This window comes from Scyliorhinus torazame, chromosome 4 (genome assembly GCF_047496885.1).
Source record: "Scyliorhinus torazame isolate Kashiwa2021f chromosome 4, sScyTor2.1, whole genome shotgun sequence".
Lineage (NCBI taxonomy): Eukaryota > Metazoa > Chordata > Chondrichthyes > Carcharhiniformes > Scyliorhinidae > Scyliorhinus > Scyliorhinus torazame.
This window is the reverse complement of record NC_092710.1, coordinates 166112412-166131316: the sequence shown is the minus strand read 5'-3', so window position 1 is coordinate 166131316 and position 18905 is coordinate 166112412.

The following is an 18905-nucleotide window of genomic DNA, read 5'->3' as shown; positions in this document are numbered from 1 at the left end:
AGCCTACTTGTGACAATAAGCGATTATTATTATTATCTCTAGGGGATTTTCACAGTAACTTCATTGCAGTGTTAATGTAAGCCTACTAATGTAAGCCTACTTGTGAAACTAATAAAGATTATTATCATTGTGGAGGTCCCGTACCGGCCTCCTGCCCGTACCAGCCTCCGGCATTCTGAGTTCTCCCTCTGTGTACCTGAACAGGTGCCAGAATGTGGCGACTAGGGGCGTTTCACAGTAACTTAATTGAAGCCTACTTGTGACAATAAGCGTTTATTATTATCTCTACTGAAAAAGTGAATTATCCAGCATTCTGACCTCTGTGAAGAAATACACCATTGGACTTTGTATTCTGGACTCTGGACTCTTGCAAAACAATACTTTTTTCTCTGTGGTCTTTGCCTTTTAAATTTTTCTTTCTCTATCTCCCTCTTTTATTGTATGAGTGAAAAAGACCCTCTTCTCACATTTTACGGTGTGCAAATAAACTAACACTCTGAGTTTGTCCTGTCTTGAGTTTGCTGTGGGATTATTATTAGAAATTGGATCACATCAAAACTAAGGGGTTGGGAAATAAAAGGGGGAATCAAAATCAAAAAACGTTTTCTGTTTATGCATCGGTGGTTGTGGTGTTCTTTGTGATTTTGTTATCACGATGTCGTAGTGTTCACAAAGAACACAGAAGCTGAATTCATTAACAAAGCTAATATTTATTTACACTACTTATTAAAGCCCGACCACTTACTCCAATAGTAAACAATAATCTAGTGATCTACAATCTATGCGCAACTAACACTAATTTCTATACTCAATCTATAACTACTCTGATCTCTCTCACTACTCTCTCCTCTTCTGCCTTTTCCTAGAAATCTGTGCCAATGCTTTATATAGTTCTGCATTTAGCTCCACCTCGTGGTTAATTATGAAATTACATTAACCCCATTATATTTTGAACATTTCCCATAATGTCCCCTTTCTTTGATAAAAAATGTTTGAAATTCTTTCTAATATTTTTTTACATACTTTGTCGAGAATACTTCCATACAGTTCATGCTTAATGCTATGTTACATATCATAATTTGAATCACAGAGTTACAGTCCTTAGTGTTTTACAAATTTAGTTGATTTGGTAATTTGCTTGTAATAGAATCATAGAATTTACAGTGCAGAAGAGGGCCATTCGGCCCATTGAGTCTGCACCAGCCCTTGGAAAGAGGATTCTACTCAAACCCACACCTCCACCCTATCCCCGTAACTTACCTTAACCTTTTTTGACACTGAGAGCAATTTAGCATGGCCATTCCACCTAACCCACACATCTTTGGACTGTGGGAGGAAACTGGAGCACCCGGAGGAAACCCAGGCAGACACTGGGAGAACATGCAGACTCCACACAGACAGTGACCCAAGCTGGGAATTGAACCTGGGACCCTGGCGTTGTGAAGCAACTGTGCTACCATGCTGTCCTTTTTGACCTTCTCAATGCAGTTGCAGTGCAATTGGAATTGTCTATTGTCTGTTCTGTCTGTGTAGTGTTATGGGCCAGGGTTTAAAACTCCAAAATGTATTATGGAGTTCACCTGACCTATAATATTTATTGAATTTAGCTAGGATGAGCACAAGAGATACTTAATCAAAACAAGCTTTATTCTAAGAACTTAGTTAACATCTATGTCTAAACAATTAACAAGAATGTTTATCAATTACAAACATAAAGACACCCCACAACTACAGTAATCTATGTATAACACTTCATGAATTCCCCCTTCTACTGTTCCAATTCAAAAACAAAATCCCATAAACCAAGAACCCTTTTTCAAGGGCGTGGCCCAGCGCTCTGCATTCTCACTTGACTAAGACTGGCTTTCCCTGAGATTCTGACCCCGTCTCACCAGCAGATTCAATTCCTTACGGAAAGCAAACTATATAATTTAAGTTGCCAAAGCAGGGAGTTATAATCCATGTTTTTTTTTTCCTGGAACAATTCTTTTAAAACCTGTGGTTAGTGTGGATTTTATGGCTTGCCACTCAGCTGCATGCTGAGGTGTCCACAGAAATTAATCTTTTTAATCAGGTTTCTTAAAGCTGCTGTTCTGCTGGACAGATTGGGAATAAAATTGCCCATAAAATTTACTACACCCAGCATTCGCAAAATTGCCTTCTTATCCGTCAGTATTGGCATCTGACCATGGCATGAATTTTAGCCTGATCTGGTTGTACACCTTTTGATATGATATCTCCAAGAAAGTTTAGTTTCTGGATGCCAAATTGGCACTCTTCTCTTTTCAATAGGAATTAACACTTGTTAGGACTTTCAGAAACATTTCACAGTGTTCTTCCCGAGTGTTGGACCATATTATTACATCATCTACATACACATGAACACCTAGTATTCCTTCAGTGATAGTTCCCATCGCATGATGGAAGATCTTGGAAGCTGATATAATGCCGAATGGCAATCGGTTAAAACAATATTGGCCAAAGGGAGTGTTAAAGGTACACAATTTTCTGCTTCTACTATCAAGACGTAGTTGCCAGAATCCCTTGGAAGTGTCCAATTTAATGAAATATTTGGCATGCGTTTTTTCTGCTGTCATCTCTTCTCTTTTAGGTATAGGATAGTGTTCCCATCTTATGTTATTGTTTAGATATTTTGGATCGATACATACTCTAAGTCCCCATTTGGTTTATGCACATACACCGTAGAGCTTACCCAGTCTGTCGGCTCAGTCACCTTTGTTGTGATATTGCATTGTTGCATTCTATCTAACTCGTCCGTGACGGTCTCTTAATGGCGCTGGCACTCTTCTGGGCGCATGTGTTACTGGCTTAGCATCATTTTTAAGTTTAATGCTGTACGTGAATGGTAAGGTGCACTAAATACATGCTTGAAGTTGCTCAAAATGTCCTCAATTCGGTCATTGAATGATCCATTTAAACTTCTGGCTGTGTGTATTCTCTGTCCCAAATTTAGTTTAATGATTGCATCTACACCAATTAGTGATGGTTTCATATCACCCACAATTTCAAAGTCTATTGGCATGCAGATGTCGCCATTCTGTACCATTAGGTAGCAGGAACCTCTCGTCAGTAATGCGTTCCCAATGTAGTCTGTCAAATTACAGTTTCATTTTCTTATTATTGGAATTTTGTGCACTTCTTTCAGATCTGCTTCTGTGATTAAATTTGCATGTGCACCCGTATCCAGCTTGAATGGAACATCAGACCCATTTATATTTAATGTTACAGTCCAATATTTAATTAAATTGGAGATTTGCAAAATTTGTTTTCATCAGTGTCCAGTGTATTAACTCTGGTTATTGTTTCTGCCATGAAGTCACCCTCAGAGAAAAGTTAGAGGAATCATTATGTGAAGTTAAAAAATTTTAAATTTTGTATACTCTGTATCCTTTTATTTGTGTAGAATGATTCTTTCGAGTTGTTTGCCAGTATCGCTGAAGTAAAATGGCATTGTGAGGCAAAATGATTGAACTTCTTGCATCGCAAGCATTTTTTCCCTTTCGCAGGACAATTTTTTCTATTGTGAGCGTTTCCCCAGCATGTGCATAGCATCACGCTCATGATGTCACTTTCAAAATGGCCAGCCATCAGTTGCGCACTGTTTTCTGAACTGTGCCACAGCGTTAATGGCGTCAGCCACTTTTCCCGAGTTCGTGCCTTTTTCCTTAGCCGGAAACTCTGCATTTTCGTTAGTGGATTGCTCACTAGCTTTGCGCAGGTTTATGGCTTCTTCTAGCTACAAAATCGGTCTTCTTAATAATCATTCTCGCAATCGCCCATCATATATACCAAACACTCTTTGATCCCGCAACATCAAATCCACAACGGAGGAAAAATTACAGGACTGGCTTAAATCAGTAATACACAAATTTACCAATTCTCCTTTAAGCTGCAGTCTTTTTCTGAGCATGTGTCGTTCATATGTGTCATTGAATTGCACTTTACAATGCACATCAAATTTCTTTTTATCCTCACTGTCTGTGAATTCAAATGAATGAAACAATTTGAATGCCTGCAGCCAGCCAAATTGAAGTGGAGCGCGATTTTTCTATGATCAGGAGCTGATTCTAACGTGGAGGCAGATAAAAAACTTTAAATTGCTGTTTGAAATTTTTCCAGTTTAGACTTAGTTTACCAGTCGTCCTGAAGTGTTCTGGTTTTTTTAGATCTTCCATCTTCCGATCAGTAACTGGCTACTGTCTTCAAGATCTGTGTAGCGGCTTGATTGATCTTCTTTTCTTTCTAGAAGCTATCCCAACTTTCTACACTTACTGCTTACTTTTAGGAACACACTCCTGGTATCATGAAAATGAAATGAAAATCGCTTATTGTCACAAGTAGGCTTCAAATGAAGTTACTGTGAAAAGCCCCTAGTCGCCACATTCCGGTGCCTGTTCGGGGAGGCTGGTATGGGAATCAGGCTGGTATCATGTGGTGTTCTTTGTGATTCTGTTATCAGGATAGATGTCGTAGTGTTCAGAAAGACCACAGAAGCTAAGTTCATTTCCATTGGGGAAAAGATTCACTTTATGTGAAGTATTGGCTTGACTACAGTTTATGTATTGTCAGTTTTGGGGAAATCCATTATGGAAAGGTTATAAAAGCCATGGAAAGCATCCATCATAATTGCAACAAAATTATAGCAGAAATAATAATATGAGAAAAGACTTGAGATGCTGTAACAATGACCTTATTATTTTGCAAACTGGAAGGCCTTAACCAAAATAGCACCAGAGCCTGGAATCTGAAACATACATAGGAACATACATAGAAAATAGAAGCAGGGGTGGGTGTAGAGATCTACCATGTGGATCTAGTGGCACTTGCGAACACTAAGACTCAGTAGAAATTTGAGTTAACACTTCTCGGGTGCAAATAAGAATCGTTTATTGTCTTCTATTTGATCACAATTGAGAATCACTTAAATCTTATTCCCTAATAAGACCGCATGCAAAAGGACTCAAAGCGAAGTAATTCGTACACAATTTAACTTTCAAATAATACAGAAATTATTTTCTTGCTTATGGCAAACAGCTTGCATTTACTTCAAAAGTTAGAGTGGAAAAGTGAAAATATGAAAAATAGAGACAGCGAGTAAGTTAGATCAAAGTATAGAATGATCCAGGAAAAAGATGGCCGTTTGGACTATCTATAATATACTAAATCATATCAGTATTTAGCCATCTACCTACACCCCTATGTAATCCTAATTGGTTTGGGTTAAAATCAAATGAGTTTGATTTGACGGTTAGCTGTCAGTCTTTAAAGTGCAACATTAACTTGAAATGTTTCATAAATGAATTCTTGTATGTGTTATGGAATGCGATTCTATGCTGTTATCGCGACCGGCTTGAACTGACTTCTTGCTGACTTAGCTGTTATCAACATTGAGAACAATGGTGCCTTGATATTACCATGTCGTTGCTATGCTGTTGCAATGGAGCCTGCTCTGTCCTTGGACACTGTCTTGTCAAAGTGTTTGTTTTAACCTATCAGGTTCTTCTGTGTTTCTGGTGAATTATGTGTTTTTATGTTGTAGAATTTGTGCTGTGTCACGCTGTTTTGTAAGCTGTATGTTTTGAGATGACCTGATGTTATGAATTTAAAATGGGTATTTAGTAAGACAGGGGCTTAATATGTAGCTATCTTTTACTTATTAGGTGTGTTTGAAAACAGTTGGCTTCTACAGTCCGCCCTTTTGATCAATCGAAAGATTAAGTGAGATATATCAGGATAAGATAAAGGACACCGTTAATGTGATATGATAGATAAAAGTGCAAAGAATATCTCATTCATATTGTCATTGCAGTTTTAAACAATAGAGTGGACAAGCATTGCATTACAAGCATTTCAGCAAAATTATTATAATTCTTAAAGAATCATTATTATAAAATAACAATTAATAAATTAATCAAATTTGATTCTACTGATTCAGTATTAACAAATTATACAATATGTTAATAATACAGTCAAATAATTGATTGATTAGTAACATTTCAACAGTAATATCTCATTTCTATTTCATCTAATGGTGGTGCAGTTGGGTTAGTGTGAATTATTCTGACATTTGGTCCCCTACGTTTAACGAGTAGTTCTTTGATGCACTTAACACATTGGTATGTTATGTAAATGATGAATCCAGCTACACAGGAGAATAAGATTATTCTTACTGTGGACATTCCAGTGTGTCCCAACCACCCGCAAAGTTTATCCCAGAGAGGGATAACTGGGGGTGGATCAAGTTTCTTGATTTCTTTTTGGATATCTTTTTAAAGAGGTCTTTAACTTCTTTTGAGTTATCTGGAATGAAAGTGCAACACTCCGCACCAATCAGGGCACAGGTGCCACCTTTTTCGGCTAGCACATAGTCAAGTGCCATTCAATTTTGTAATGCTACGGTTCGAATTGCACGTATTTCGTCAGACATTTTACCAAGGGCAGTGGCGGTGTAATCTGCTACGTTTTGTATGATGGTCGTTAGTTTACGCAATTCATTGTCCATCCTTATTTCCCAATAGAAATAAATAATTCTAGCATAAATTGCATCTCGTAAGGTTATGGAACGTTTATTTCTTTGAGTGGCTGGTTCTGAAACAGAAGGGAGATGAGGAAAATGACGGGTGGCAGGTACTAAGTATCCTAAATAGCAAGATCCTGACCAGTATTTTGGGAGCCAGGAATATGTTCTATCATCACAAATAAAATAAGTCCCATTATAAGCAGAATATAAGTAAATATCTTCTAAGTACCAATGATCTGAGAATGTTATTATTTATGACGTTACGTATGCCTGTTATTGTTGAGGACCATTTAATTCTTTGTAATAAATCTTGCGTACATTTATAGGCTGTGTTAACATCTAAATAATTAGTGCAAATACTATTGCCCATTTACATCCCTTTAGAGTGATTACTAATGAGGCATATTGATCCTTTTTGTTCAATATTAGTTGGGAGGCTAATATATTGAGGATTATTGTTAGGGTTATATTTAAGTTGGTGCCATCCTGAAAAAGTGTTTAGTGCAGATTTCCATAAATTAATAAGTTTCTGTAAATAAATCTTGTACCTTCCCTTTTCACATGAATATGCTCCAGAACAGACCACTACAGAGCAAGGGACGCTTTGATAGATGTACCATTCTGCTGTTTCTGAAGCATTAAAGGGAATAGTTAGAAAGCGAATACCCTCTCCTGAGTTAGTAGGGGTTGCAATGCATACCCAACAATTGGAAATGTTGAAATTTTTAGCATATATCTTAGATGTGTAAAGGAATGTGTTTAGGGCAGCATGGTAGCATTGTGGTTAGCACAATTGCTTCACAGCTCCAGGGCCCCAGGTTCGATTCCCGGCTTGGGTCACTGTCTGTGCGGAGTCTGCACGTTCTCCCCGTGTGCGTGGGTTTCCTCCGGGTGCTCCGGTTTCCTCTCACAGTCCAAAGATGTACAGGTTAGGTGGATTGGCCATGATAAATTGTCCTTAGTGTCCAAAATTGCCCTTAATGTTGGGTGGAGTTACTGGGTTATGGGGATAGGGTGGGTGTGTGGGCTTGGGTGGGGTGCTCTTTCCAAGAGCCGGTGCAGACTCAATGGGCCAAATGGCCTCCTTCTGCACTGTAAATTCTATAATTCTATGAATGTGTTTTTATTCAGTTCTGGTACAACATTTACAACGCCAATCAAATAACTGAAAATGAATATTACAGTAAACATTTTACAAGATCTTAATATTTATACGCGCGCTTCACGTGTGATGCGTGAATCCAACTTTTCTTTCCTTTTAACTTTACAGCGGATTGGGTGGTGAGAAGGATTATGAATGGTCCTTCCCACTTTGATCCTAAGGGTTCTTTCTGCAGCTTTTTAACGTACACTTCTTCACTGGGCACCAGGTCGTGCCCACCTTCTGGAGGATCTCCCCACGCAGCTAACACCTGTTGAGAAGCAGAACTAACAGCATTTGTTAGATTTTGACAATAAGTCAGCAAAGCATCACTCATTAAATGACAGTCTGCTTTCCGCAAATCAATAGTTCCTGGCAGAGACATTGGTCTGCCTGTGATGATTTCAAATGGACTCAGGCTTGTTTTTCTGTTTGGTGTAGCTCTAATACTGCATAATACAATTGGCAAAGCTTGGACCCAGTTCATGCCTTCCTGGTTGTATTTAGACAGTCTTTCTTCCAAAGTTTGATTCATACGCTCCACTTCTCCTGATGATTGTGGATGATAAAGACAGTGTAAATTCCAGTCAATGCTTAGTAGTCTACAGGCTTCCTTACAAACAGCACCTGTGAAGTGGGATCCATTGTCTGAGTCAATGCTCCCCATCTGGGGATAAAGTCTTTGCATAGCACTTTGGCTGTAAGGGTCCTCTTCTAGCTGGAGCAGCTTCAACCCATCTGGAGAATTTGTCCACTATTACAAGGACGTCATTGTATTGTTGACATTTAGGAAGAGTGATGTAATCTACCTGAATATCCTGGAATGGGCCTGCGGGAGCAGGAGCTCTTAATTGAGGCATTGATATTATAGGACTCAAGTTATTCTTTTGACAGGTTACACAACGGTTTGATACTAATTGTGCATGTTTTTTGAATCCTTTACCACACCAACTTCTATGGAATCGATCCATCATTTGTTGACGTGATAGATGTCCCAATTAATTAATTTGTTGAGCTAAGAAGGGGATTAGTGATTGTGGTGCGACTGGTTTATAAGTTTGAACTTCTCTCCAAATTTCATCATCATATGGCTGAATACCTGATTCTAACCATGTCTATTTTTCTTCCATTGTGCAATCATTCTGCATTTCACGTAAATCATGTAATAAGGTGGTTACTCCCAATTTGTAAATGTGACTGGATTCCTGATGCCATTGGGAGGCACAAAGGGAGGCAGCTTCCCTTGCTGCTTGGTCCGCAAGAGCATTTCCTCTTGCTTTCATAGTGTCCTCATGAGTATGGGCTTTACATTTTAGAACTAACACTTCTTCTGGTAAGGCCATAGCTTCTAGAAGATCTCATACTTCCTTTCCATTTCGGATAGGTGTACCTGCTTTTGTGAAAAATCCTCTTTTTCTCCACAGATGGCCAAAATCATGTGCTACACCAAAACCATATCTGGAGTCAGTATAGATGTTAACAGTTTTATCGCTTGCCCCATGAAATGCTTCTGTTAGTGTTTTTAGTTCGGCCTGCTGAGCTGATATACCTGGGGGCAAACTTTCTTCAACTAATACTTCGTATGGGCTTGTGACAGCCCACCCAGCTTTGTTGATACCCTTGTCAATAAAAGAAAACCATCAGTGAATAGGACAAAATCTGGGTTCTGTAGTGGCTTTTCTTCTACTAAGCGTACTTCTTCCATTTCCTCTATTATTTTCACACAGTCATGCCCTTCTCCCTCTCCTCCCTTTTGTTGCTCGGGAAGCGGGAGCAAAGATGATGGGTTTACAGGACTTGCTTTGTGAAAATGTAGGTTGGGGGCTTCCAAAACTGCTGTCGATCTAGTCCATCTAGCTGATGTAACTTGTGACACCCTGTTCATGGATAGGAGAAAATGGACTGAGTGTGGACATTTAATAGTTAACTTTTGGTCTAGGACAAGCCCTGATGTTGCCATTACAGCTTGACATGTGGCTTCCATGGCTCGTAAACTGCTGCCAAATGCTAGTGCCACATTGTCAAGTTTAAGGGAATAGTATCCAACCGGTCTTAGCAGATCACCATGTTCCTGGGCTAGTACTGCAGTCATGTAACCATCTTTTTCATGAACAAACATGGTAAAAGGTTTTCCGTTTTTGGAATACCTAAGGCTGGTGCTGAACACAGGACCTTTTCAAATTAAGAAATGATTGCTTGTGTTCTGAATTGAGATTAACTGGATCCTTTGATTTTCTGTTTCCTTTTCAAAGATCATTCAATGGCTGGGATAACTGAGTGTAAGAATCAATCCAATTTCTGTTAAAATTACAGAGTCCCAAAAAGGATCTTACTTCCTGTACAGTTGAGGGTTCTTTAGCTGCTTTGATGGCAGCCGTTCTGTCCTGAGTAAGTTCCCTTTTACCTTTGGATATTTTCTGACCTAAGTAGACAACTTCTTCTTGGGAAATCTGGGCTTTGGCAAAGCTAGCTTTGTGACTATTAGTACTGAGATGGTTCAGGACCACTCGTAGATCTTTCTCATGATCATCTTTATTGATGGAGGCTATCAGAACATCATCTACCTACTGGATAATGGTGGAAGGCAGAACAGGCAGTTGCCTGAGATGATTCTGTAGAGCCATGTGGTAAACAGTTGGGCTATTGTGAAAACCTTGCGTTAGTCTAATCCATGTGTACTGTTGTTGATTAACTGTAAAAGCAAACCATGGTTGTACTTGCTTAGCTAGTGGTACTGACCAGAACCCATTTGCCTTGTCAATGACTGAAAACCATTGAAGGTCAGGAGTTAAAGAGTTAAAGATTGTAGATGGATCTGCTACTAAAGGAGCTTTTCTGACAATGAATTGATTTGTTCTTCTGTAGTCAATAGTAAGGCGCCACGTGCCATTAGCCTTTATACAGGCCATACAGGGTTGTTTAATGAGCTATGAATGCGCACTAAAATACCCCTTTCTTCAAGTTGTTTTATTATAGGTAGAATGCCTTGAATTGAAGTTTTATTAATAGGGTATTGTTTGGTACAAGGTGGAGTGGATCCCATAAAAGTGACTGGTTCCATTTTCAAAAGGCCACAATCATTTTTATCTTTTGCCCAAATTGGATGATTTTGTATTTCATCTTTTTTGATGTGTCTAATGGACTAGGTGATTTTTCCATTATTGGAATTGAGTGAAGAATTTAGTTGTGATAAGGGGCGAGATTCTCCGACCCCCCACCGGGTCGGAGAATCGCCGGGGGCTGGCGTGAATCCCGCCCCCGCCGGTTGCCGAATTCTCCACCACCGGAGATTCGGCGGGGGCGGGAATCGCGCCGCGCAGGTTGGCGGGCCCCCCCCCCCTGCGACTCTCCGGCCCGGAAGGGCCGAAGTCCCGCCGCTAAAATGCCTGTCCCGCCGGCATAGATTAAACCACCTACCTTACCGGCAGGACAAGGCGGTGCCGGCGGGCTTGGGGTCCTGGGGGGGCGATCTGGCCCCGGGGGGTGCCCCCATGGTGGCCTGGCCTGCGATCGGGGCCCACCGATCCGCGGGTGGGCCTGTGCCGTGGGGGCACTCTTTCCCTTCCGCCTTCGCCACGGTCTCCACCATGGCGGAGGCAGAAGAGACTCCCTCCACTGCGCATGCAGAGGAATGCCGTCAGCGGCCGCTGACGCTCCCGTGCATGCGCCGCCCGGAGATGTCATTTCCGCGCCAGCTGGCGGGGCACCAAAGGCCTTTTCCGCCAGCTGGCAGGGCGGAAATTCGTCCGGCGTGGGCCTAGCCCCTTAAGGTTGGGGCTCGGCCCCCAAAGATGCGGAGCATTCCGCACTTTTGGGGCGGTGCGATGCCTGACTGATTTGCGCCGTTTTGGGCGCCAGTCCGCGAACATCGCGCCGTTTCCGGAGAATTTCGCCCAAGATGTCCGCACCTAGAAGTGCTTGTGTTACCAGATCTACCCATATTGATGCCATCAGTTGATGTGGTCCAAATTCTAAAAGCAGTGGCTCAGATGGTCGAAGATTAAAGGATCTCCTCCTGCGGCAAAGACGTTAATGTTTCCTGCAGTTAGGGGAAAGAAAGCAGTATACTGTTCAGTCACACTGGTAAGTTCAGCTCCAGTGTCAAATAAGAAATCGATATGAATACCTCCCACTCTTAGTGAAATATATAGTCCATAATTTTTCTGTTCCAAATGTGCATGTCGAGAACGAATCATCAAGAGTGGGGTTCAGTAGTTTTTTGAATGATCAAACATAGAACATCTTTGAGCTGCAGTACAGCCGTTTAACATTTCGTTCATAGCATTGTCGTCATCGTGTGCGTCCCTACGTCAGTACGACTCGTCTCTACGTGAGAACGGCTGTGAGGGTCTAGAATCCCTGTACGCAAGTCTGGGTGTGTCTTGTTGGTACGTAACCATAGGTGCTTCTTGTCTGTGCGCGTTACGTGATTGTCCACGAGGTGGATACGTATTGCAGTGATCACTACCTACTTCATTGTCATCTCTCGAATCCATCTGTTGTTTATGATAGCATGTTGCCATCCAATGTCCTACTTTACAGCAGAAAAGACATTGTGGTATTTTCATAGAATTTCATAGAATTTACAGTGCAGAAGGAGGCCATTCGGCCCATCGAGTCTGCACCGGCTCTTGGAAAGCGCACCCTACCCAAGGTCAACACCTCCGCCCTATCCCCATAACCCAGTAACCCCACCCAACACTAAGGGCAATTTTGGACACTAAGGGCAGTTTATCATGGCCAATCTACCTAACCCGCACATCTTTGGACTGTGGGAGGAAACCGGAGCACCCGGAGGAAACCCACGCACACACGGGGAGGATGTGCAGACTCCGCACAGACAGTGACTCAAGCCGGAATCGAACCTGGGACCCTGGAGCTGTGAAGCAATTGTGCTATCCACAAGGCTACCGTGCTTTTAATGGAGCAAGGGTACATGTTTACCCTGACGCTTCTGGTGAAATTATAGTTACTGCTGATATACCTGCAGGCGCTGCAACATCTGCCGCTGGAGCAGCAGGTATTGCAACAGCTGCTGCTGGAGCAGCAGGTAACACAGGTTGAATTTGAACAACGGGTAACATAGGTTGCATTTGAGCAGGGATCATAGGCTGCATTTGGCCAGGTACCACAGGCTGGGTTTGGCCAGCTGCAGTGTTATAGATTGCCTGGTTATGCATACCGCAATCTATCTGAATGCATCTGCCAACTATGTCGCGATAGGTACCAGCTGTGGCCCAAGTTGGTAAAATCAAATTCAAGGCATTAGAAACTTCAGGTTTAATACTGGCTATAAAAGCCGTTTTAATTTGACCTAAAGTGCTTGTGTCCCAAGTGTCAGTTTCATGTTCTAGTATTCTGAGTATTCTATCCAAGCATGTAAAAATCTTTCTTCAAAATCCTGAATACCTTCAGTATATTTTTGAATGCAAGATGAGATTTTAGACCAATCGGTTCTCGGTGGGCGAAATTTTAATAGCCAATTCTTGACTGCTAGCCAACCAGATTCTAAATTTTGCAAATCATCTCCAAGGGCAACTTCTACCTCTTTTCCAAGAGTTGCACTGGCACGAGTGCCTATCATAATAGTCAGAATTTGTACTCCATCAAATGGGTGGAAATGGTAAATGGATTGCAATCTGTGAAGTTGATCCCATGTGGTCATACCACCCTTTTTTGGGTGTTGAAGATCTTTAGACTATCTGTCAATTTTTTCAGGGTCTGCTACATCATGAACCCAATGGTGATCAAATATGGTTTTAGTGATAACCGCACCTTCATCATCTACTGCTTTGCTTCCAACTTTAACCCGTTTGCGTTTTAAAGGGGCTAATCAAAACAATTTAGTATTTTGCATTCTAGGAAAACTTGTTTCATCACTATCTTCATCTGATTCAACTGGCAAATGAAACTTAGATTTAGATTTAGTCCTGACACTTGATCTCGGCTATGGAATTGGAGCTGATTGTGCAACTGGGGCTGCTTGTTGAATTGGAGCTGTTTGTGCAACTATTTGAGAAACAGGAATTGTTTGTGAAATTGAATTTGGAGGTAAAACTGGATTTGGAACTGTGTTGCTCAGAGTACTTACTTAAGCATCAGAAGGGTTTAAACTAGTATGGCAGGGGGGTGGGCACGGGAGCAATAGGTCAGAAGGTGAGAGCATTGAGGGAGAACTAGGGAATAGGGACAGTGGGGCTCTGAGGCAGAGCAGACAGGGAGAAGTTGCTGAACACAGTGGGTCTGGTGGCCTGAAGTGCATATGTTTTAATGCAAGAAGTATTACGGGTGAGGCAGATGAACTTAGAGCTTGGATTAGTACTTGGAACTATGATGTTGTTGCCATTACAGAGACCTGGTTGAGGGAAGGGCAGGATTGGCAGCTAAACGTTCCAGGATTTAGATGTTTCAGGCGGGATAGAGGGGGATGTAAAAGGGGTGGCAGAGTTGCGCTACTGGTTAGGGAGAATATCACAGCTGTACTGCGGGAGGACACCTCAGAGGGCAGTGAGGCTATATGGGTAGAGATCAGGAATAGGAAGGGTGCAGTCACAATGTTGGGGATTTACTACAGGTCTCCCAAAAGCCAGCGGGAGATAGAGGAGCAGATAGGTAGACAGATTTTGGAAAAGAATAAAAACAACAGGGTTGTGGTGATGGGAGACTTCAACTTCCCCAATATTGACTGGGACTCACTTAGTGCCAGGGGCTTAGACGGGGCGGAGTTTGTAAGGAGCATCCAGGAGGGCTTCTTAAAACAATATGTAGACAGTCCAACTAGGGAAGGGGCGATACTGGACCTGGTATTGGGGAATGAGCCCGGCCAGGTGGTAGATGTTTCAGTAGGGGAGCATTTCGGGAACAGTGACCACAATTCAGTAAGTTTTAAAGTGCTGGTGGACAAGGATAAGAGTGGTCCTAGGATGAATGTGCTAAATTGGGGGAAGGCTAATTATAACAATATTAGGCGGGAACTGAAGAACATAGATTGGGGGCAGATGTTTGAGGGCAAATCAACATCTGACATGTGGGAGACTTTCAAGTGTCAGTTGAAAGGAATTCAGGACCGGCATGTTCCTGTGAGGAAGAAGGATAAATACGGCAATTTTCGGGAACCTTGGATAACGAGAGATATTGTAGGCCTCGTCAAAAAGAAAAAGGAGGCATTTGCCAGGGCTAAAAGGCTTGGAACAGACGAAGCCTGTGTGTAATATAAGGAAAGTAGGAAGGAACTTAAGCAAGGAGTCAGGAGGGCTAGAAGGGGTCACGAAAAGTCATTGGCAAATAGGGTTAAGGAAAATCCCAAGGCTTTTTACACGTACATAAAAAGCAAGAGGGTAGCCAGGGAAAGGGTTGGCCCACTTAAGGATAGGCAAGGGAATCTATGTGTGGAGCCAGAGGAAATGGGCGAGGTACTAAATGAATACTTTGCATCAGTATTCACCAAAGAGAAGAAATTGGTAGATGTTGAGTCTGGAGAAGGCTGTGTAGATAGCCTGGGTCACATTGAGATCCAAAAAGACGAGGTGTTGGGTGTCTTAAAAAATATTAAGGTAGATAAGTCCCCAGGGCCTGATGGGATCTACCCCAGAATACTGAAGGAGGCTGGAGAGGAAATTGCTGAGACCTTGACAGAAATCTTTGGATCCTCACTGTCTCCAGGTGATGTCCCGGAGGACTGGAGAATAGCCAATGTTGTTCCTCTGTTTAAGAAGGGTAGCAAGGATAATCCAGGGAACTACAGGCCGGTGAGCCTTACTTCAGTGGTAGGGAAATTACTGGAGAGAATTCTTCGAGACAGGATGTACTCCCATTTGGAAGCAAATGGACGTATTAGTGAGAGGCAGCATGGTTTTGTGAAGCGGAGGTCGTGTCTCACTAACTTGATAGAGTTTTTCGAAGAGGTCACTAAGATGATTGATGCAGGTAGGGCAGTGGATGTTGTCTATATGGACTTTAGTAAGGCCTTTGACAAGGTCCCTCATGGTAGACTAGTACAAAAGGTGAAGTCACACGGGATCAGGGGTGAGCTGGCAAGGTGGATACAGAACTGGCTAGGTCATAGAAGGCAGAGAGTAGCAATGGAAGGATGCTTTTCTAATTGGAGGGCTGTGACCAGTGGTGTTCCACAGGGATCAGTGCTGGGACCTTTGCTGTTTGTAGTATATATAAATGATTTGCAGGAAAATGTAACTGGTCTGATTAGGAAGTTTGCAGACGACACAAAGGTTGGTGGAATTGCGGATAGCGATGAGGACTGTCAGAGATACAGCAGGATTTAGATTGTTTGGAGACTTTGGCGGAGAGATGGCAGATGGAGTTTAATCCGGACAAATGTGAGGTAATGCATTTTGCAAGGTCTAATGCAGGTAAGGAATATACAGTGAATGGTAGAACCCTCAAGAGGATTGAAAGTCAAAGAGATCTAGGAGCACAGGTCCACAGGTCACTGAAAGGGGCAACACAGGTGGAGAAGGTAGTCAAGAAGGCATACGGCCTGCTTGCCTTCATTGGCCGGGGCATTGAGTATAAGAATTGGCAAGTCATGTTGCAGCTGTATAGAATCTTAGTTAGGCCACACTTGGAGTATAGTGTTCAATTCTGGTCGCCACACTACCAGAAGGATGTGGAGGCTTTAGAGAGGGTGCAGAAGAGATTTACCAGAATGTTGCCTGGTATGGAGGGCATTAGCTATGAGGAGCGGTTGAATAAACTCGGTTTGTTCTCACTGGAACGACGGAGGTTGAGGGGCGACCTGATAGAGGTCTACAAAATTATGAAGGGCATAGACAGAGTGGATAGTTAGAGGCTTTTCCCTGGGGTAGAGGGGTCAATTACTAGGGGGCATAGGTTTAAGGTGAGAGGGGCAAAGTTTAGAGTAGATGTACGAGGCAAGTTTTTTACGCAGCGGGTAGTGGGTGCCTGGAACTCGCTACCGGAGGACGTGGTGGAAGCAGGGACGATAGTGACATTTAAGGGGCATCTTGACAAATACATGAATAGGATGGGAATAGAGGGATACGGACCCAGGAAGTGAAGAAGATTGTAGTTTAGTCAGGCAGCATGGTCGGCACGGGCTTGGAGGGCCGAAGGGCCTGTTCCTGTGCTGTACATTTCTTTGTTCTAGAACTAACATTCACGTTTATGCTTCGGTTTAAATTATAAGCTGCAAGACTATCTGTCAAGATTTTGCAGTGTCCTTTAAAATTGTTTATTTCACCTTCGAAAACACATCTTTCTTCGATTAACTTGCCATTTTCAATTTCGACTCGCTCAGTTTTTGTCTGTAACTGTTGGTTTTTTGACTCTGTTTCAATAATTTTACGTTGCAATCCTCCAATTTGAAAAGATTGTTGCTGAACATTAAAGGTTTCGTATTCCAGTAATGTTTTAATCTGATCATAATGCTCAAGTTTAGATTTTGCATCTCGTAATTCCTCAACAACTGCGGCTGTTTGATCTTTAGTGGACTTAAGGTCATGATCGCTTTTATTTTTAATAGTTACTTCTTGCTGTTTGTGAAGCTGTGCCATTATTGCAAGAGACCATTTTGCACATTCTTCACTATGCAAGCGTGTGGTTTTACCCCATGCCCTCTTGATATTATCGAGGGACCACTGTCCTCTGGGGATATCATATTTTGATTCAATTTTTCTTGAAATTTCACATAGTCCAAATTGTCTACAAATCAAAGATCCAAAATCACCCAATATATCGTCAATAGAGACATCCGGTACAGCGCAACCTCCCTTGGAAGTTGTGGGAAGTAGTTCTCCGCCGGTTAAAGGTTCTGAATCTATTTTCGAATTTGTTTCCACCATGAATTCAACCTTACACCTAATTTTTTGGTCAACAAGTGTGTGTAATCTGTGTACACTACCGTGACTATTTTTTCAGCCCCGTTTTATTTTAGTTTCAACGACCGGCACCCGGTTGAATTAACACAGTCTATAAAAATGGCCTTTCAAGAGGTCGAAGCACTGCTTGATGCGGCTTTAAGACTTTTAATGGGTGAATAAGATGTTTCTTACCCCTGTCTAGCCGTTTTTCTTTGGGTCTTCCATCCTTCTGGGCTTTCATTAGCGGTACGATCGTTCGTCTTCCGAAGTATTCTCCCCGATCGCCTCCAATTCGTTCCGAAGGTTTTCGAACCTCTCCAATTTCGGCCGATTTCGTCTCAGAGCTCCTCCCCTTTTGCCAAAGTATGCCAGTTGTAGAGATCTACCATGCGGATCTAGCGGCACTTGCGAACACTAAGACTCAGTAGAAATTTGAGTTAACACTTCTCGGGTGCAAATAAGAATCGTTTATTGTCTTCTATTTGATCACAATTGAGAATCACTTAAATCTTATTCCCTAATAAGTCCGGCATGCAAAAGGACTCAAAGAGAAGTAATTTGTGCACAATTTAACTTTCAAATAATACAGAAATGATTTTCTTGCTTATGGCAAACAGCTTGCATTTACTTCAAAAGTTAGAGTGGAAAAGTGAAAATATGAAAATAGAGACAGTGAGTAAGTTAGATCAAAGTATAGAATGATCCAGGAAAAGATGGCCATACGGACTATCATGGTTATACTAAATCATATCAGTCTTTAGCCATCTATCTACACCCCTATGTAATCCTAATTGGTTTGGGTTAAAATCAAATGAGTTTGATTTGACGGTTAGCTGTCAGTCTTTAATGTGCAACATTAACTTGAAATGTTTCATAAATGAATTCTTGTATGTGTTATGGAATGCGATTCTATGCTGTTATCGCGACCGGTTGAACTGACTTCTTGCTGAGTTAGCTGTTATCAACATTGAGAACAATGGTGCTTTGATATTACCATGTCGTTGCTATGCTGTTGCCATCGAGCCTACCCTGTCCTTGGACACTGTCTTGTCAAAGTGTTTGTTTTAATCTATCAGGTTCTTCTGTGTTTCTGGTGAATTATGTGTTTTTATGTTGTAGAATTTGTGCTGTGTCATGCTGGTTTGTAAGCTGTATGTTTTGAGATGACCTGAGGTTATGAGTGAATTTAAAATGGGTATTTAGTAAGACAGGGGCTTAATATGTAGCTAGCTTTTACCTATTAGGTGTGTTAGAATACAGTTGGCTTCTACAGTGGGCCATTCAGCCCTTCAAGCCTGCTCCTCCATTCATTATGATCATGGCTGATCAAGTTCAATACCTGATCCCACCTTCCCCCGAATCCCTTGATCCCTTTAGCCCCAAG